Source organism: Periplaneta americana, chromosome 16 (assembly GCF_040183065.1).
Source record: "Periplaneta americana isolate PAMFEO1 chromosome 16, P.americana_PAMFEO1_priV1, whole genome shotgun sequence".
Classification (NCBI taxonomy): Eukaryota; Metazoa; Arthropoda; class Insecta; order Blattodea; family Blattidae; genus Periplaneta; species Periplaneta americana.
In genome coordinates, this window is record NC_091132.1 from 158,317,139 (window position 1) to 158,339,088 (window position 21,950).

The following is a 21,950-nucleotide window of genomic DNA, read 5'->3' on the forward strand; positions in this document are numbered from 1 at the left end:
ACGCTTAGGTGTAGCGAACGTAGGGAACGTCTCCATGCTGAGAGGTAAGAGGGGCGGTGTACTACGGCGACGCGCCGAGGGGAGGTTGCGCGCGCATCTGCTGCTTGCCGAGAGAGGTCCAGAAGTCAGTCGAAGTGGAAAAATCGAGAGCTCGAACTTTCTCGTCTACGTCGCTGTGGTTATAAATTACGCACGCGAGTGAACTTCAGTCAGTCAGTCAGTAAGCCAGTGTTGTTACAGTCAGTGAACAGAGCAAGCCAGCCAGTTTTGTGTACCGGAGTTCGACTTGAGTGTGCGTCCGCAACTGTGTGAGCATCCGAAGGCCTGAGTTCGAGTGCAGTGGACCGCAGTTGGAGGGACCTGAGTTCGAGTGCAGTGGACCGCAGTTGGAGGGACCTGAGTTCGAGTACAGTGGACTGTCTCGGAAGGTCTGTGGTTCGAGATACTGTGAACTTGAGTGACTGAGCTAGAAGAACTGTGAACTGAGAACTGACAGTTCTGATTTGTAAATAGTGCTTTGTGAACATTAGTTAAAATTAACAGTTAATTGTTGTTCTCAATATTCCAAGTAAATTGTCATTGTCGTCTGTGGAGTGCAATAACGAATACTGTGTTGCTGTGACGAAAGCAAATTCCATTGTTGATGGGAGTGGAATTAAATTGTAGAAAGTGAAGAGTTATTGTTGAGATAATAAAAGTTACATTGTTGTTTAGTATAAAATGTACAATATAATAAACTGTGATGCAATGTTAATGCTCAATCCAGGGAGCACGGAGCGAAGTGTCTGTCAGGGTCTAGACCGTTGCTTACGAGATTATACAAGCTGGCGCATAGCACGATCGAGAGTAGGTCTCTGTGAGTCATGACAATTTCTGCCGCTAGGTTCGCCTCTCTGCCCTATGAAATGATGAATAGTACCATTACAAAGCATTGTGCATCGTGAAAATAGTTCGATTAATTGTGCATTACTCATTGAGTACGAATATTACAAATATGCCAAGCATCTTACAGTGTTATTTGAAGTTTGTTCAGCTAAGTTATATTCGAAAATTGTCTGTGTTTTGCTATGTGAAGAACTCTGTACCAACAGGTCGTATCTTTATAGGTTAAGGTAAATGGCAAAGTTCTCTCATATAACAAGCAATGCTATGTTAAAAGTGGCGAATTGCATTTTCCGACTCTCGAATGATGTGACCCGAAATGTAAAATAATTTCATGCATTGTTTCACTTACAAAGCATTACTGATATAGGCCTAATGAAAATGTGAACGACGTGATGTAAACATTGAAGATAACCTAACAAGGTTAGTATGAGATTAGGTAATGCACCCCAAACTGGTAACTAATAATGTATGCTGCGAAATAGGCTGAGGTGGTTATCGTGCGAACCAAATTATATCTAGAATATCTAGTTTTATTATATACGGATACGTAAAGTTTTTTTTGTTTGTTTTAGCATGTGTTTGTAATTTTGTGAGGTTATGTCTAGCATAATTTATTTTTATTCTTGTATCATTACCAATATATTAATTTATTTTATATTCATTTCAGGTGTTACGGAGGTGTTACATCTATGGTGGCAACTCTACTTATGTTAGGATATGAAGTAACAATATATATTCAACTTCATCATTTGCTAAAAATTAAAGAAAACTGTATGTCTTCGACTCATTCCATCGTCATTTCTTCTTATGTATGTGAACCACGTTCATTCTAAAAGTGCTACATTAAATGAACACTATAGACAACGTGATGGAACAATTTACAAGTTACTGTTAAAGGGCTCAACATTTTCAAGTGGTGCTATACCCATTGTTTCAAAATGTACATACATATTTTTACATTTCTATAAGAGGTGTCATAAATTATTTCTGCATATTTGTAAATTCTTCAAAATTAATTCTTCTAATTAATACCATAAAGTAATGAAATAATATAGCCTAGGCCTATATGTGATTTTATACTACCGGTATTGATGTTGATCTTGGTAAATTAATCCAATTTCACATTGTTGTCTTTTGTATTGTGGTTCATAACAATTATAACAGTATGTACGTGGAAATGTTTTTAAAATAATAAATTCTAGCTCATGATTTTAAGTGGTCGTTTCAATGGGAGGTTATATTGGAAAGATGATCACAAATGGATAATTTACTGCAAGATACAAGAACTGAATATAAGTGAGTGTTCCGTTGAAAGTGAAAGTGAAAATTTCGTTTTACAAGAGCTAAGTAGGCGTAATATTTATTTTAGAAATTATTTGAAAGCTACAGAATGTGAAGAATAGACCTGTAACCATAGAAATCAACTGCGAATGGTGAGTGGCCAGGCTTCATTAATAATTGAAAGGAAGTAAAAATTATTTTCTTCTTATCCTGTTTTCAATATTTAAATTTAAGCACCTTTCTCTTCCTTGTTATTTCGTGAGAGATTACTTCATACTATCACATAAGCTAAATTTTTTCTGTACAGATAATAAAAATTACATACATAAGTAGGCTACTTGAATACTGACGATACAAACTTCATATACATACCTCATCAGGTATATTCAAGAAGACATCTAATGTACTGTAACCAGCACATGATTAAAATACTGATCAGATGTCCAACAATTTCTTACTGCAGTCTTCACTTCAAAAGTTTGGCACATAGTTAATGAAAATCTTGATCAGGAAATCATTAATAAAAAAGTTAAATGTACACGTTTAAAACTTTCCTATAACATAGGGTATCCTCATTGTTACTTTTAAGTTCTAGGAATGTACGCTTATAACTGTATCACAATCTGAAATAATCATAATATTTATAACACGAGGGTCCTTGTAGATAGTCAGTTCCAGAGTTCTATATGTAATTAAGAAATGGCCCAGTTTATTGCACTTTCAGCACTTTTCTATTTAGGGGCTTCTGATTAAGTTTCCTAATCACTTCGTATTTACTGGAAATATCTTTGGCAATATTGTACAGTAGTGGCTTCACAAGTTTTCCCAAAAGAAAGAGGGACATTTCCTCATCTTTACATGTGTCGCACTTCAGTTCTTGCGAAAATCTTGGCTTCGGAAAAGAATACTACAGCGTTTACTATTACTATGCTCAATAGATTAATCAGTAGGCCTATAGAAATGTTTACGCCACTGCAAGAAAAAATCGCGTAATAATTATACTTCTCAATTATTGTGACGTTCGTATTTTTTTTAAAAGAGAGGGAAAAGTTACGCCTTCTTGCAAATGCTTAATTATGAATTCAAGGAAATTAAATATAATGCAGTACCTTAATTAGTTGCAATATTTTATTTAATAACAATATTAATAATATTAGGTGAAAAGGGTAGGCTATAGTGCGTATATGTAAGATGTCAAGTTAATTTATTTCCGGAAATGTTTGGTGTATGAACTGAAGTACAGAGCAGACAGTCCCTCAGTTTATATGTAATATGTTTTAATATCAAGAATGACAGTCTTTTATAGTAATATAATTGAGGAGTAGAAGTTTGCAAATTACGTCTATTGTCCATAAAATATTGTCCGAAGCATTTAATAAGCAATGGTGAGTCCTTTAAATGCCCCAAATGTCAATGCCTTTTAAGTGTTCTGCTATGAATATATAGGGCAGAACAGCGCTCCGAGCGGCGGAATTGGCATTACGAGGGAACCACTTCAGACTCGTTTTTCAAGCTCTATGCGCCAGCTTGTATAATCTCGTAAGCAACGGTCTAGACGCTCGTCATAGAAGACACACGCGGTCATGACACCGGAAACAAATCTCTACACGTTGAGACGACTATTCCACAGCCCATTAGACGACATGACTGACGAAAGTACACAGCACGCATCGAAAAGAGACGAACCCGGGAGAAACGACATTTGCCCCATCTGCGAGCGGAAGATAGAAGACGAGCAAGCAGTTGAATGTGACGGAACATATCGAAAGTGGCACCATATGTCATGTGCAGATCTACAGAAAGGTCAGCTAAAGGCATTGAAAGAAACCAGCAAAAAGAAATCAAAACTCATGTGGCTATGTTATGATTGCGAGCAGGACTTTCTAATGTTTAAAGCTGGAAAACCCATGCAAAAAGACCTAGAATTGCTAAGAGCAGACAAAAACGAGAGACTAGACATAATGGCAAATTCTGTAAACAGGTTACAGGAAAACTCAATACGAAATACCCGCGGAACAGATATCAAGATCACGCCTTCTCAACCAGAAACCAAACGGAAGGCACCATGCCCACCTGCGGAGCAGAAACAGGAGAAAAGGGGCTATGAACACCAAACTAAGGATACAGATGACAGCCCACAGGAACGCAGAGAAGGAGGAGCACTAGATGAACAACCGATCGAGCAGGATAACATGGCAAGCACTGACCAAAGCGAGGAGAACAACCAGGGGCCCTGGATTGACGCTACAAGACGCGGGCAAAACCGCAGAGCAGAGATAAGAGGCACTAGGAAAAATCAGAACGGAAATCTGAAGGCAGCAGACAGGACAGGATGGCTTTACGTGGGGAAAAATACACCCGTCAATGAAGAAAGAAAATGTAAAGGAGTACTTACAAGTAAACAGAATAGGCGATGACATCGAATGCGAACTGGATACGAAAGATTACAACAAATCATTCAGAATTGGGACACCCTTCAACAGTCTACACGTGGTGAATCATCCAGACTTCTGGCCAGAAGGGATATTGGTTAGATAGTACATTTTTCGCAAAGCAAGGAACACAGAAGTACGGCTGGCAACAGAAGGCGCAGAGAGGAAACAAACTAAGGTAAACGCCCGGACAGGAACAGACAGCAAGAAAGAGAGATGCTTACGCTGGAATATAGAAGGCCTACTTAACGCTGTCGACCAAACAGATGACATATTCGAAAATTATGATCTCATATTTCTTGTAGAAACCTTCTTGAGAAAAGAATGGGACGCAAACAGTTTTTATGCAGTACATGTGTTAGCAGAACAAAGCCCACTTGGAACACCCAAGGGTGGAATGACATGTCTGATACATCCAAAGCTCTCGCCTTTGCAAATGATCCACAAAACGGATCACGCGATCGCCATAAGAACAAAGACCTGCTGCATCATAGGTGTCTACTTTCAACCAGAACTCCGGCAAGACAATATTGTAGACGAGCTACGCAACGCTCTACTGAAAGTAACAAAAAACGAGATGCTAATATTGGCAAGAGATTTAAATTGCCGAATCGATCACCCAGACCTTAAAACAACCACAATAATAAGCTTCCTAAAATCGGAGGGACTGACACTGATCAACAATAAAGACACCAAGACATACGCGGGACCAAATGGGAGCAGCACAATAGATCTAGTCTTCGGGAATATGAAAGGAGCAACCCTGGACTGCCAAAGAGTACTAGAAAATATCATTACAAGGTAACATTTCCCGATAGAAACAAATTTCCATCTAGAAGAAAAAACTGGCATCGCAGATACAGAAAAGCATCCTGACACTCGCATATCACGGAGAATAATTGCAGACAATGTAACAACACTGGCCGAAGTAGTTCCCAACCTCATTCAGAAAGAGAACTTAAACAAATCAACGAAGAGATTTGAAGCGACGATACAAAGCTCAATCGTGACAACACCCATTAAAGAGAGAAAGGCGAAGCCATGGTTCGACGCAGCATGCTTCAATGTAAGGAGAACAGTACTGGAGGCTCTACACCAGTCAATTAAAACCACATCAGCGGAAGATCTACAAGAATATGCACAAAAGAGACGTGCTATAAACAATTAATAAAAGAAAAGAAAAAAACAGTACTTAATTAAGGGGGAGTCCCGGATGGTTAAAGAAGCAGAGGGGAACATTTCAGTATATTGCACCACAGGAAGCCAAGATTTCCTAGCAACATCGATATGGAGACATGGACGACACACTTCAGCGAAGTACTACAGCACAGGCAGAGTAGGCCAAAACTCTTGAGAGACATGAGCGAACTAGACAAAGCAGACCTTTTCACAGCGGATGATATTATGGCTGTGATCGAAAAAACAAAAGACCGGAAAGCTTCTGGACCAGACAAGATATACAACGAACACCTCAGGGCAAGTGCCACAGCACTGAAAGATGTACGGACGGACCTTATAAACCAATGGATCTGCATGGCAGACATCCCAGACAACTGGAGAAACTCTATTATAAAGGTCTTGTACAAAGGCAAGGGAGACACCGGAGACCCTCATTCCTACAGAGGAATCGCTTTAGAATGCGCACCTTTGAAGATCCTGACCAAGCTGCTGACCAACAGGTTAACCAAACTGGCAGACCACCACATCCTAGACGAATAATTCGGCTTCTGAAGAGGACGGTTCACAGTACATGCAGCGCAGTGCCTGCAATAAGACATAGCGAAGGCGATAGAGCAACCAAAGGCAAGCTTTATGCACTGTTCATTGACTACTCGAAGGCCTTCGACTTCGTAAACAGAGAGAAACTAGCCAGCAAAGTGGGAAACCTACTGGGAGGACACTACTTAACAAGAATCATCCGAAACATACTAACAACTCGGTGCAGATAGATGACAATCTAAAAAGATCCTCCCGCTGGCACAAACAAATGGGGTACTCCAAGGGGACCCCCTGAGCCCGCTCTTTAACATAGCAACAATAGACGTAGTCAGAGCAGCGAACCTGGGTACTACACAGATATATATGTACGCAGATGACATGGTGCTGATAGCCAGATAACAAGAAGAACTTGAAATTGCTTTCGACTGTCTGACAGAATGGGCTAAAGAAAATGACCTACAACTGAGTGACAAGCAAACGGCTAAAGAAAATGACCTACAACAGAGTGACAAGCAAACAGTCATGATGGTGTTTCGAAAGGGCGGAAGATTACCAAGTAACATTGGCATAACATACAACGGCACCGTTTTAAAAATAGTGAACAGCTTCAAACACATAGGGGTGACCCTCCAAACTAAAGGAAACATATCTGTGGCCAGGAGGAAGAAGGTCTTAAGTAAATATTTTATACTTTTCAGAAGAGCAGTAGAAAGATTAAAATTGGTGTCAATTATAGAGTTTTTTTAATTAAGAGGTTTTGCGTGGATATTATTTATATTTCTTCTAAATTAGGTAATGTTGCTCATTTAACAATTTTCTTGATTATTTCCAAAAATGGCCGCAATTAAGCCCTTTTTTGACAAGAAGTCAAACTGATCAGAGGGGACTATTAAACATAAGACCTTTTTTATGTAAAAATAAATGAGAAATGTAAATTATTAGGAATGCAAAATGGGTCTTAAGCAATTATAGGACTGTTTACCATGGTGCTTAAAGTTTTAAAAGGAAAGGGCATCAGTATGTGATAAAATGGCTAAAATACAAGTTAGATCTTTTTAATATGGAAGCATGGAAAGTAAACATGTGATGGTTTGTAAGGAATAAAGTATTAAATATTCTTAAGTCCTTTATTCTGTGTGTACTCGAATCAAAAAGTACTTAGGACATTTAGTAACGCCCTATAAATCCAGTCAGGAGTCTTTTTTGAATTTAGCCGTTTTACCATATTGTAGAGAATTGTTTCCGCTTTCAGAATATATAAAAATCTCATTTTCACAAAAAATTGACTTAAGACCTTCTTCCTCCCGACCACAGATATATATAGAATATGTCAAGGAAAGGTCGTCAGCAGCTATCATCGCAATGAACGACATCAAGCTCTCAAACAAGATGTCTATGCAAACAGCACTGGACCTCCTCAGGCTGAAAATCATCCCATCGCCACTTATGGCATAGATATAATATGGGAGCATTTGAAAAAACGAGACCTTATGGAGCTAGAGAGAATAAAGTCGACGTTCCTAAAGAAAGCCATGTGTCTCTCAAAATATACATTATTGCGGTTGGTATACGAGCTTGCCAAACAGCCGTTCTATATAGAAGACCTCAGACATCAACTGCTGCTGCCATCCACAGCCCACTACAACACTACACTGATGGAGCTGAAAGAAAAGAAGAGGCACATATGGAGCGACTTCTATTCTACTGACGCCATGTCCACAACAGAATGGATGCAGGGAGGATACAATATGCGTCAAATAATGACCCGGCTAGCAGTACATGGCTACCACTACATGATTTGCCAGAATAAGAAATTCCACCAACCAGATGCCAGCTGTGTGTGTGAACTTTGCAGCGAATTGTGTGACCGATATCCCGTAATGACGTGCAAACGCAGACCTGTGTCATTGACAAAATTTTGTAACAGTGACTGAATCGAGCTGTCTTATCCCGACACGATAAATGTTGCACATTGTACGCTTTTCTTCTTATTATTAAAAGGTATTTCGCCTGTGCAGGCGTTCATGATTTCTCTGACTCATAGAATCCGAGAAACACTTACCACAAACATTCACATTTGAAATATTACTCGCTTGTGTGTCGGCGTTCATTCTGTTTTAGGTTACTCGATCGAATGAAAAGTTTGCCACAAACATCACACTTAAAAGGCTTCTCGCCTGTATGTCGGCGTTCGTGTTTCCTTAAGCTACACGAAAACAAGAACCAATTACCACAAACACACACTTGAAAGCTTTCTCGCCTGCGTGCTGGCGTTCATGGTTTTTTAGGCTACTGCAATATGGGAAAGGCTTGCCACAATCACCACACTTGAAAGGTTACTCGCCTTTGTGCTGGAGTAGATGGATTTTCAAGCTTCTTAACACACAGAAACTCACACCACAAACATCGCATGTGAACAGCTTCTCGCCTGTGTGGCTGCGTTCATGGTGTTTAAGGCTATCCGATTGGGAGAAATGCCATGCTGGTGGCTGTTTTACATTTTTGAATGTGTTCTGGAGAGGAGAAGTGTGAATTCCTGTGCTTTACTTCTTTGTGTTGTTTTGTGGAGCACCGACAGATGGAACTGGACTAACTTGGTGTAGGTACTTCATGGGAGTACCTGGGTCTGTTGCCGCAGATGTGGAAGCAACGGGAACAGACGATTTCGTCTGCGATGTGGAAGCACATGGGTCTGTTTCCGCAGATGTGGAAATAACAGGAACAGCTGATCTCATAGCTTGCGATGTGGAAGCACATGTGTCTGTGGCCGCAGATATGGAAGCAACAGGAGCAGTCGATCTCGTACTTTGCGATGTGTTTATTTATTTTTATTTTATTAGGTTATTTTACGACGCTTTATCAACATCTGGGTTATTTAGCGTCTGAGTGAAATGTACGTGATAATGCCGGTGAAATGAGTCCGGGGTCCAGCACCGAAAGTTACCTAGCATTTGCTCATATTGGGCTTTGCGATGTGGAAGCAACTGGATGAGCAGCTGATGATGGTGCCTCAACACATGCACAACTTGCTGGGTAGAAGTGCTCTGGAATGGCTCCAGGATTAAGTGGAAATATTCCCATAGCTTTGAATCCTGAGACAGCATTGCCAACAGAGGCAGCTTTATTCCAGGCCTTATCAATGAGATATCCTGCCTGATATCTTGTAATTGCCCTGTCCTTATGATGCTGCATCCACGTTTTGGCTTCCTGATTGAAATAAGATTCAAATGGGCCAAAAAATGAACGGTCCAAAGGTTGAAGAGCTTGCGTGGCAAGCATAGTATGATCACATCATTAATATCTGCAAGATGCAACATGTCGAAAGCAATGCAATAAGATGTGTGGACATCTAAAATCAACACATTCTTTCCGGGAGATTCTCGTGGCAAGAAATGCTCACGAAACCACTTCAAGAACAAGTTTTCGTTTATATACGATGATTTTAGATTCATTTACACATCACAACTATGAGCAAGGCCATCGGCAAACTTTTTTTTTTTTTTTTTTGTTGACACCCTTCATCACAAGAACAGGTGGTAGAAATACTACCTCCGCATTGTTGCAGGTGATAAGTCACAGTTTCTCTTTTTCACGAGGAGTTAGGGCGTAGATATCCTTGGCTCTTTTCGAAGTCAAGACCTTCCCTGGTTTATTTATTAAATGAATGCCACTTTCTTCTATATTAAAAATATTTTGTGGCTTATCCATAACATTTTCCTTTCTCAGAACTTCTAGAAGCTTGAAGAAGTTATCTGTCTCCTTGTGATTCATCCCTCTTGCCCTGGCAATAGAGTCCCTCTGCTTGGCTTACAGACAATTCCGGATTCCTCTCCAAGAAGGAAATGAGCCACGCATACCCTGCCATTTTATTTTCTTTGCAAAAATTATGCTTCACCCCAAGTTTCCTGGAAAATGCACAAGCTAGCTTAAAAACTGACTGTCGATCTGGAGCAAAGCCTGCGTTCCCTAAACGGTGGATGTAAGCCACTACGCGTTTTTCGTTTTCTTGACCTAACACACCTGAAAAAAAAACAGTGCTAATTATAAACTCTGAATTCTTATCGTTAATGAGTGATTGTGTGAAGTCGTAAGTAGTCACAGCATTTTAATTTACTTTGCGGAACAAGACCAGACTTCTTAAAATTCCCAGCTGCCATTCTCCTACTAAGACCCGGTTTCTTCAACCTTTGTTAAATTATAACGGTGTGTTATTCCATTTTAACTGTAAACTTAACAGTTGAAGCATTTCATCAACTACTATTAGTACTAAAAGGCTGTTAAAACCTATGTTAATTTAAATGCCCAATTTCATGCAGTTAAATCATTTAACTCTCTGTTAGCATAGAAGTATCCAATATGGCTGGTTATTATTTAGAAAATGATATCCATAAATACATAAACAGAGGTGATGATTTCTGTGGTTTGACAGAATAGACGTTCATACAAAGGTATAGCTATTTTCTGCCAAGTCTCACTTTTCGCTTTCAACTTAGATCCGTTTGTTTGTTTATTCTCATTAATTGGTTTATATTGCAAAATAATTTCCAGCAGAAGGCTTCTCTCGAACGAACAGAAATTAGTCCCACTATTTTTTTTTTTGTTTCAGTGTTTTCGATTTCAAAACAGCAATACCAATACGACGCTCCACGCTACTGTGATACAGACGACGGAAAGAAGCAGAAATGAAATCTGAAAGAATAGAAAGACTTCTATACTCTCCGAATCAAACAACGGAAACAAGCGAGAATCGCAATTGTCAGAGTTCAGAAAACAGAATTGAGCCTATACTTGGTTATAGGTTATGGTTAAACTCTAGAATGTCGGGTCCTAACAGAGAGTTAACAAACGGAATGTTAAAATGTTAAATGTAAACTTGAAGAAACGCAATATTTTGAACATAAATTCATACTTTTAACTTACAGTTAATTAACGCTATGTAGGTGCATTTTAACAAAGGTCAAAGAAACCGGGCCTAAGAGTTCTGGAGGGTACACCGTAAATCCTTGCGGCTTCCCTAAGGTACCTCTTAACTGCCTCCAATAAAGCCTCTTCTGTCCATGTGCCCCGTAATAATAATTGTGAATTTAAATGAAAATATAATAAAATTGTGGTTATTCAATTATACATATTTTTCAATTATTGTTGAAGTATGAAACTCGTGGCAAGTAAGAAAATAACTACATGTGGCGACACTACCGATATCGAGGTAGAGATGCCACACTGGTCTAATATGGCGTCGTTTGAGGTTATGCAGTGAAATGTATTCAATAGAAAGGTATTTACTTGTAAATATTAACGAATTCAGAACAAAACACTTCCACGACACTGTATGTATAAAACAATGCAGATCTACAAAAACTTTTCAGGTCAGAAAGCTGTACTCACATAACAGAAGTGTTGAAACCTTCCTTTCTTTTGCACAGAATCAACTCAGACTGCCCAACGCATGGGTTTGTGTTCCTTACAATTACCTGACATAGTACAAAGAACCATCTATTGACAGATATAAAATAACACTTAGTGTGGCATCTCCCCAGGTGTGGCGTCTCTCCCGCAAAGACCCTAATATTACCGTGATAATTAACTTGTTATTAGGGAAATCTTAAAACGTACAATATCATTACATGTGTTTCTAAGACATTTAATGCACGAAACATTTTCTTTCATAAAGCCAAGTAAAATACGATATTTTTCAAGATTGGCAAGATATTCTAATTTCACTGATCTGGCTACACTAGATGTGCGTCAGTCATTCTCTTCTCTGCTGCTTGCACACCTACACTGTGCTTACTGAAGGCTGAGTTGAGCTGCATTTGGTATTCTTCCGCACACCAGCCATGGAGGAAAGTGATTGTTCTGGAATAACTACATATTTAACAAAATATCTTCATACAATTCCATTTCATCATCATCTGAAGATTCAACTACTGGCCTTCATAAATCATTTCTATTTTTTCTGGATTATTTAACGACTCTGTATCAACTACGAGGTACATAATTTGTAAAGTACACTTAAATACATAACCTGTACTATTTCCCCCAATGAGTGATTACCACAATCAGAAAAATAATATCTGAATGAAGGCAATGAAGAGATGATCATAGTGACAACTCACTATAGTGTGTAGAGAAGGGCTCTTTGCCTCTTTCTCGCTAGCGGTTCTTAGTGGGGAATCTTACAATAGCGAAATTATTTTCACATAGCTTAATTTACCATTCAGTGTCGTGTAGCGGACACAGTATACTTCTGAAGCCTTTCTAATGCTTCATTTTCTTGATTTTAAAGCTTTCACCACATTACAAATGTACATTGAGTTGTAATTGCACTTTCTTGGTTATTGTAGCCAATTTCCATATACCCACACTGTTGAATTTAACCTAAAACATAACGAAAATTAAGTAAAAGGGCATGACTTAGTAAAAAATTTAATCCCAATCATTAATTACCTACTTCTTCATTATATACGCCCGTGATTGGAGTCATCACCTAAAGCAACACAAGAGGAAGGGCATAAAATATAGGCGAAAATAATTTTATCTCTGTCGTTTAATGCCTCGTGGTACAACAAAAAAATTGTTATTGTGTGGTGTTCCATTCAGTTTTTATTTTATAGCTCATTTTCTCATTTTGAAATTTTAAGCTAAGTTTGTAGAAAAGAAAAAAAAGACTAGAATATTTTATAAAAACATCTTAAAATTATTTTCAGTGGATTTCTTATAAATATGGTAAAACCTGCTTTAGACAGTAGGCCTATATGCAGATATGAGCATTAAGATTGTTGTTCAGTATGTCCAAAAAAAAAAATCCTCATCAATAATAATGTTTGTTTGGAAAAATTCAAAGTTAGGCTCTACAAAATCATGGGCACAACTGTAAATTTTATAAAGGCCCAAACAGAAGACGAAAATGATTTTACATAGAAAACAATTAGGGTAAAATAAAACTACCACAGAACGAGAAGGAGCTTGTATGAAATTTCTAAAAAAAAAAAAAACCAACTTGTTTTGATGATATGGTTTTAAACATTATTTATTATTACTTACTTACTGGCTTTTAAGGAACCCGGAGGTTCACTGCCACCCTCACATTAGCCTGCCATTGGTCCCTAACCTGTGCAAGATTAATCCAGTCTCTATCATCATGTCCCACCTCCCTCAAATCCATTTTAATATTATCTTCCCATCTACGTCTCGTCCTCTCCAAAGCTCTTTTTCCCTTCGGCCTCCCAACTAACTCTCTATATGCATTTCTGGATTCGCCGATATGTGCTACATGCCCTGCCCATCTCAAACGTCTGGATTTAGTGTTCCTAATTATGTCAGGTGAAGGATACAATGCGTACAGTTCTGTGTTGTGTAATTTTCTCCATTCTCCTGTAACTTCATCCCTCTTAGCCCTAAATATTTTCCTAAGAATTTTATTCTCAAACACCCTTAATCTATGTTCCTCTCTCAAAGTGAGAGTCCAAGTTTCACAACCATAAAAAACAACCGGTAATATAACTGTTTTATAAATTCTAACTTTCAGATGTTTTGATAGCAGATTGGATAATAAAAGCCTCTCAACCGAATAATAACAGGCATTTCCCATATTTATCATTGTTTATTATTTACGCAGAAAAGGAAGAATAAACATATTGGAGACTTCTATTGGTTCAAAAATTATCATGATACTGTGGTGTGGTCCAACACATTTATTCTTTTCCCTTTTCCCGACATCTTTCCCGCAGTTTTGTACTTCATATATATTCTTAATCATTTGCTGGTAGTTCTATTATATGTTATTAGAGTGCGTTGTGTTTCCTTTATTTTGTTTTTTTTTTTTATATTTCTCTTTTTTCTTAATAGACTGCGTTGATTTTCTTTTTTCTACCCATCATTTTTGTTTTCTTTTTTTCTCTGAGAGCTGCCGTCTCATTGGCTGATTTGTAAATAACGGCTCTTGACTTCCGGGTTGTTCGTTCCCGGTGGGAGAGACTGGGTTGGAGGCGTAGTCTCAGAGTCGCTGGAATACTACGATGGCGAGAGGAACTTAGCTGCGGAGGGACCGCAGTTCTACGCGTATGGGACGCCATGTCACCTGCGCAGCCTGATTGGACTCATTTTGGCGGCTGGTGGCTAATGACATCGGGCGATGGACGCACGCTGGGTGTCTGTGTTGTACACCACCAAACTCCGTAAGGATATTCAGCATTCCATACGGTTGATTGTGGATATTCGCCTGACTTCTGCAAACCTAGGAGTTATTTCCTGATGCTGGTGATTGTTTGGAGCCGGCTGGCTTATTCCAGCATTATCTCCAATCTACTTGAACTGGCAATTAACATCCACACTACAGCTTATGTCGTAATATCCGCTAGTCAATTATCCTGCCTGTAAGTGATCGACTGAGGTACCTGGACTGTGTGACCCCAATGCATGAACATCTATTCGAGTGGACGACGCCAAGTTCATATTTTAATGGTGTGTTTGTGTCGGGTTCTCTCTCCATATTCGGGATTACTGCGCTGGTTTGGTTGTTTCGGTTTGGTTTTAATTGGTTCTATTGTCAGTTCGGGACTATTTAATTTATCCTTTATGGTTAGGTCGTTGGGAGTTGTGTTTGGGGTTTTTGTGTTAATTGGCTTAGGATTACAGGTATTGTTTAGGTAGGGGTTTTACAGGATTTTATTACAGCACTCTCTTCAAAGGGTTGTAAGAGTTATATGAAGTACCATTTCCAGATTTGTTTATTATGATTGTAATTGTTATCTAGTGCACTAACTTCATAGCTTATTTATGTTTATGGCTTAAAATCTGGCTTCAGATTGTGAGATTGTGTGTTTATAATGTATTTGTATACTGTTATTAAATGTGTAAGTGAAGTCAGAATTTCAGGCAGTCACTAATTACCCACTATGGATTCCCTGGCCTCTTTATTTATTAGCAAGTTATGGCGAGCACAAACAAAACCCCACCCTACAATACAGATTTTAAACGTTGTGTTGAAACATTTTTTAATCAATGAATAGCGTTTTAAACAAGTTTGAACACTTTGTAACAAAACTCCTTTGTTTTAAACATGCTACCCCTGCTCACAAGAGAACTAATGCCCCACTTTAAGAAGATAATGAACAATCTGAACAGGGAATGACATTACCTGAAAGGACTCTCTTGTGCGACAAACCTCAATACCAAAACATGGCCGCTGTGTTGGAGTGTGGTCAATTTTATTTAATGTTAAAGGAATCACGTAGGTACCAAATGGCATTAGAAAATTAACGTCAATCAAGTGGTGTATTCCATTAAAACTGATAAAAAAATACAAACTAACACAAATGCTGGCCATGGCAGGCCAGTGAAAAATGACATTGAGGAAAGAGAAATGCACTGAACATACAACATTACCAAATTCCACCCCTTACAAAGACTATAACAAGATAGCAAATAATAATTTCTGAACATCAAAAAAAGAAGCTATCACAAATAATTAATGTACTTCTCAGCTCCTCGACCTTAATCCTATTGTAACTATTTCACATCTAAATGTGTGGTGAAACAAGTAATTATATTTTACATACGCACCACAAATGATCAACCACAAACTCATTTTAATCTTGTAAGTTACAATTGATCAGATTTTTTGTATTCGACAGATAATGGAGAAAAAATGGGAGTATAAGGGTACAGTACATCAGTTATTCATAGATTTCAATAAGGCATATGACTCAGTTAAGAGGGAAGTATTATATGATATTCTTATTGAATTTGGTATTCCCAAGAAACTAGTTCGATTAATTAAAATGTGTCTCAGTGAAACATACAGCAGAGTCCATATAGGTCAGTTTCTATCTGATGCTTTTCCAATTCACTGCGGGCTAAAGCAGGGAGATGCACTATCACCTTTACTTTTTAACTTTGCGCTAGAATATGCCATTAGGAAAGTTCAGGATAACAGGCAGGGTTTGGAATTGAACGGGTTACATCAGCTTCTTGTCTATGCGGATGACGTGAATATATTAGGAGAAAATACACAAACGATTAGGGAAAACACGGAAATTTTACTTGAAGCAAGTAGAGCGATCAGTTTGGCAGTAAATCCCGAAAAGACAAAGTATATGATTATGTCTCGTGACCAGAATATTGTACGAAATGGAAACATAAAAATTGGAGATTTATCCTTCGAAGAGGTGGAAAAATTCAAATATCTTGGAGCAACAGTAACAAATATAAATTACACTCGGGAGGAAATTAAACGCAGAATAAATATGGGAAATGCGTGTTATTATTCGGTTGAGAAGCTCTTATCATCCAGTCTGCTGTCCAAAAATCTGAAAGTTCGAATTTATAAAACAGTTATATTACCGGTTCTTCTGTATGGTTGTGAAACTTGGACTCTCACTCTGAGAGAGGAACATAGGTTCAGGGTGTTTGAGAATAAGGTGCTTAGGAAAATATTTGGGGCTAAGCGGGATGAAGTTACAGGAGAATGAAGAAAGTTACACAACACAGAACTGCACGCATTGTATTCTTCACCTGACATAATTAGGAACATTAAATCCAGACGTTTGAGATGGGCAGGGCATGTAGCACGTATGGGCGAATCCAGAAATGCATATAGAGTGTTAGTTGGGAGACCGGAGGGAAAAAGACCTCTAGGGAGGCCGAGACGTAGATGGGAGGATAATATTAAAATGGATTTGAGGGAGGTGGGGTATGATGATAGAGACTGGATTAATCTTGCACAGGATAGGGACCGCTGGCGGGCTTATGTGAGGGCGGCAATGAACCTTCGGGTTCCTTAAAAGCCATTTGTAAGTAAGTAAGTAAGTTACATTGCAAGACAGCGTATTAAGTGTCGATCCTGTACATAGTTTACAAAATACGTTTCATTTTATAAAAACTACACAGAATAAAATTATACCTACGCTAGGTAACTAAAGAGGCCGCAAATTGAAGTTGAAGGCACATCTGCTGCACCATATGCATGCTACAGATGTCAATATGGACTTTACTTAGAATATAGCTTAATTTACAACTAAGTATTGCATTAGACAGGTTGTAAAATATTAAAAAGTGAGAATAGTTTCTGAAAGAAAGTTTCAATAAAGCTTCCTGTAAACCATATGTTAAATTAAGAACGCTGATCAACTCTCAAATGGCTTAACTGTGAAATATATGTACAAGCTATGCTATGGTGACAAAGAAGATGAGGATCTCCAAGATTTTTTTTTTTTTTTTTTATTAAGTCCATTGAATGCAATTTGAGAGATAAACACTTTTGTGTCGTAAGGTAAACTCATATTTATATAAATGTCGCATATACTAAACAGATTGTAATGGCTTATAATGTACCTCTAACATAGGTTTCTTCTCATCCTCATCTGTGTCGTCACTTGTTTCCAGAGACAGTGGGTAGACCTCGAGTTCTACCTTGATCACATCCATCGTAACTGAAAGAAGTAAGAAAATGACATCCATCTGGAGATCGTTAGCTGTTTGAAAAAGTCTTATCTCGTTGTTACAAACTGTGATTTTTTACGGCGAATATGGAGTAGTATGTTACGATCCATATGAATATACTAGATATCTACACGGAAAGTATGTGCCGCTGCAACCAGAAACCACTTGTTCATGAATGTATGCGTGTGACACAATCCATTAAAAAAAAAGTTTAACCTCCTTAGAGATAACTGTTCTAGAAAGATACTGAATAGAAAAATAGATTTGCACACATTGCTTTCTCGGCCTGTTGATATCGACACTTAAGTTGGGTGGTGTACACTAGTTTTGAGTAAAAATTGTCGTCTTCGAGTTTACAGAGATTTATATTTGTGGAATGGGGTCATGGGCAGGTCCAGCAGTGGGGGGTCACAAACAAAAGTCTCGAGCTTAAGTGAGTCATATAGTAGAGAAGCACTCATCTAGACCTTACATCACCCGCTCCTAACATGATTAACGTTGTAAGTACCTACTACAGATCTTGCCAGCAATATAAAAAAATTAGTGCATAAACAATACACTATATTAATGTACTATTTCCCGACGTACACTAAATTAGAGAGCTGAACTGAAAGCCATGCTGAATAGTAAGTTCATTGAGCAGCTCGTTCGACGACAAATCATTCACAGAACATCAGTGGTATGCACAATGAGCCTCTGGCTCGAATGCAAGCCTTTGCGTTCCTTGACCATAAAAAAAAAGGTAATTTCCTAGAAGACGGGCAAAATCCAACATGGCTGACGAAAACTACCAAAAACGTTCTGCCAACTATGAAGTCCAAATGTCACCAAACATCGCAAAATCAAAGATGAAAAATCAAATATACGTTCATATTTTTAAAGAAGAACAAGCCCTTCAAAAAAATTAAAATATATTTAATTTTTCGCCTTTGATTTGTTTGGCGTTTAGTGGCATTCGAACTTCATAGTTGGTAGTACTTTTCTGGCAGTTTTCGTCCGCACTTTACCCCCAAAAATCACCAAAACACAAAACAAAACATAATAATTTATCAACTTATCAAATAAAATTCAATTCTCATTGACGTCTTCACAGTATAAATGACACAGGCTTTAAGGCAATCTAACCTTAAACCATTCAGCCAACAAAGAACTAAACCAACACTTTGTCGTACAGTCAACTTTGCATAAATAAACCACGTCTTTACACTAAATGAAATTCTCTTCGAACACTTATTACACCTTAACATCTACAGAAAATTCAGTAAATAATTCCTTTAAACCACAGGAAAACAGTGTTCTCCTCAACATTCAACACAATCGTTATTCACCAGCGAAAGAAGTAAACCATAATCGACACAAAATTTAATAAATAATTTCAGAATAAGGATTCCTTCCTTTCCCTCTTAATTCAAAATTCCAACCTCGTGCACACAAAATAAATTATTGACACTGAGAAGTGCCTTTTCGTAAGCATGACGATGCGCATTCGACAAATGCAGACAAATCTACAATGTAACACCACTCACGTCAAACAACCAAGAACAACTGACAACGTCATTATCCATTCAAAATTAATGAAAATTCTAGAATAAATTACAACTATAACCAATCAAATCGAAAGAAAACCACAAAAATCATAAAATGACAAACTTTCAATAGCTTTAGCCATTAGACACAACATAACACCACTCACGTCAAACAACCAAGAACAACTGATAACGTCATTATCCATTCAAAATTCATGAAAACTCTAGAATAAATTATAACTATAACCAATCAAATCGAAAGGAAACCACAAAAATCATAAAATGACAAACTTTCAATGGCTTTAGCCATTAGACACAACATAACACCACTCACGTCAAACAACTAAGAACAACTGATAACGTCATTATCCATTCAAAATTAACGAAAATTCTAGAACAAATGACAACTATAACCAATAAAATTAAAAGAAAATCACGGCGACACCTAGTATAAAATCCTAGAACTAACATGTAAAAGTCACTAAAAGATCACTAACATTTAACTCTGAAATAAAAAAAGTTGGTAATACTTACTATATTCAACCAAGTGCCCGTCTTCTATGAAATTACCAAAAAAAAAAAACAATAAAATAAAATGAAATATCTAGTAAGCCTATATCGCCGGCTTACAAAAAAATCCATTGTTACAACTTTACAGGGAGTTATACCTGAAATCTTGAGTTGCATAATACACGTCACTGTTCGTTAACAGAAAACCACAATTTAAGTCACACGGAGTTAGTGTGCACTCGAAGTTGATTGCTTGACGGTTGTCAGCCCACTTTGAGGTCTGTGAATATAGAGGGAAAAATTGGATCGGTGTCGGTTAGAGTTCCCGCATAGCTCAGTGCTAGAGCGTTGGTACGTTAAACCATAGGTCCCGGGTTCGATACCCGGCTCCGGAACAATTTTTCCCTCGAAATTATTCAAATCAACTTTTACAGGGAGTTATACCTGAAATCTTGATTTGCATAATACACGTCACTGTTCGTTAACAGAAAACCACAATTTAAGTCACACGGAGTTAGTGTGCACTCGAAGTTGGTTGCTTGACGGTTGTCAGCCCACTTTGAGGTCTGTGGATATAGAGGGAAAAATTGGATCGGTGTCGGTTAGAGTTCTCGGGTAGCTCAGTGGTAGAGCGTTGGTACGTTAAACCAAAGGTCCCGGGTTCGATACCCGGCTCCGGAACAATTTTTCCCTCGAAATTATTCAAATCAACTTTACAGGGAGTTATACCTGAAGTATTGATTTGCATTATTATTATTATTATTATTATTATTATTATTATACTATCTTAGATATAGTTCTTCTTAAATCATGTCAGCAGATGTCCTGCAATAACAAAGCTACAAATTCATAAATACGTCCATAGTATAATTAGAAACTAGATTAAAACTTAGAAATAAGATTGACGAAGCCATGATTTGTAAAGATCTTTATGGTGAATAAATTACTATTACTATTACTACTATCAATCTAGATTGATAACATACTCAAAATTAAAGCCCATGTTTACTTACAATATAATTATACACTTCCAAGAAATGCATTTCAGTGTCCAAAATCATAGAAGATGCAGAGAAGCGTTCGCATGTCCACTTAGATCTAAAGGGCAGTGACACTATCAAGCAAGCAGTGGATAGACGTTGGACAAAGGGGAATATATTTTTTTTATTTTAGTAGGTTTTTTTACGACGCTTTACCAACAGCTTAGGTTATTTAGCGTCTGAATGAGATGAAGGTGATAATGCCGGTGAAATGAGTCCGGGGTACAGCACCGAAAGTTACCCAGCATTTGCTCATATTGGGCTGAGGGAAAACCCCGGAAAAAACCTCAACCAGGTAACTTGCCCCGACCGGGAATCGAACCCGGGCCACCTGGTTTCGCGGCTAGTCGAGCTAACCGTTACTCCACAGGTGTGGGGCAAAGGGGAATAAAATAAGTTTAATTTATAATGCTATTTATTGATAGTAATGCTTGTACTTACAGATTTTCTTCGTTTTTACAAAGGGTACAGCCCGATAATTTAGTCCTGACAGTTCAACGACGAGAAAGAGGGGAAGTAATAGGAGTAGTGGGGAGAATTCCGGAGTAGAGATAAGGGCGAGCGGTCGCTAAAGGAATGCAGTACAGCTCATCTGTACTGGAATCACAACGCTATACCGCATGCGAGACATCCGACCCCTTTGACTGCAGGCAATAGACTAACCCGAACATCCCTTGGCGTAGTAACTTAATGGACTCGCCTGGCCCAGACGCAGATCGCCGGCGACTGTCACGACTAAATAATCGTACTGTAGTTTGCACGAAATGTAATCAGAAATGTTTCAAACATGCCTGCATTTTGTCCGCGCACAGAATTTCTTTAAGACGGAAACAATTGTCGTGATGTTCCAAATTGACGTTTCAACTTGCATACATCCATAAATGTTCAATATTTGCTTGTGAATTATGTTCATGGATGATAACTGAATGGATGTAGACCTACTTTCCATTGTAAATTCTGTCCACATTTGCATAGGATAGCCACCCATCAGAAACGATGCGAGTTCTGGGCAAATTGTATCGCATAGTCAGGGCTTTTAATGTGGGAGGCTATCAATCTGAAACTTCTACCAAAAACACTTCCCGCTTTCCCTTTCCTCATCTCCAAACACTTTC

At 38.2% G+C, this 21,950-nt stretch overlaps 1 long non-coding RNA gene across 1 annotated transcript; it reads right to left on the reverse strand.

The window, feature by feature from the left end:
• Positions 1-2,664: 2,664 nt before the first annotated feature.
• LOC138691553 (uncharacterized) lies at positions 2,665-20,891 on the reverse strand. The gene is made up of 4 exons (XR_011329906.1): positions 20,809-20,891; positions 17,652-17,749; positions 6,813-10,337; positions 2,665-6,773 (listed from the first exon to the last, which is right to left on the reverse strand). It is a non-coding gene; the product is annotated as an uncharacterized lncRNA (long non-coding RNA).
• Positions 20,892-21,950: the final 1,059 nt, after the last annotated feature.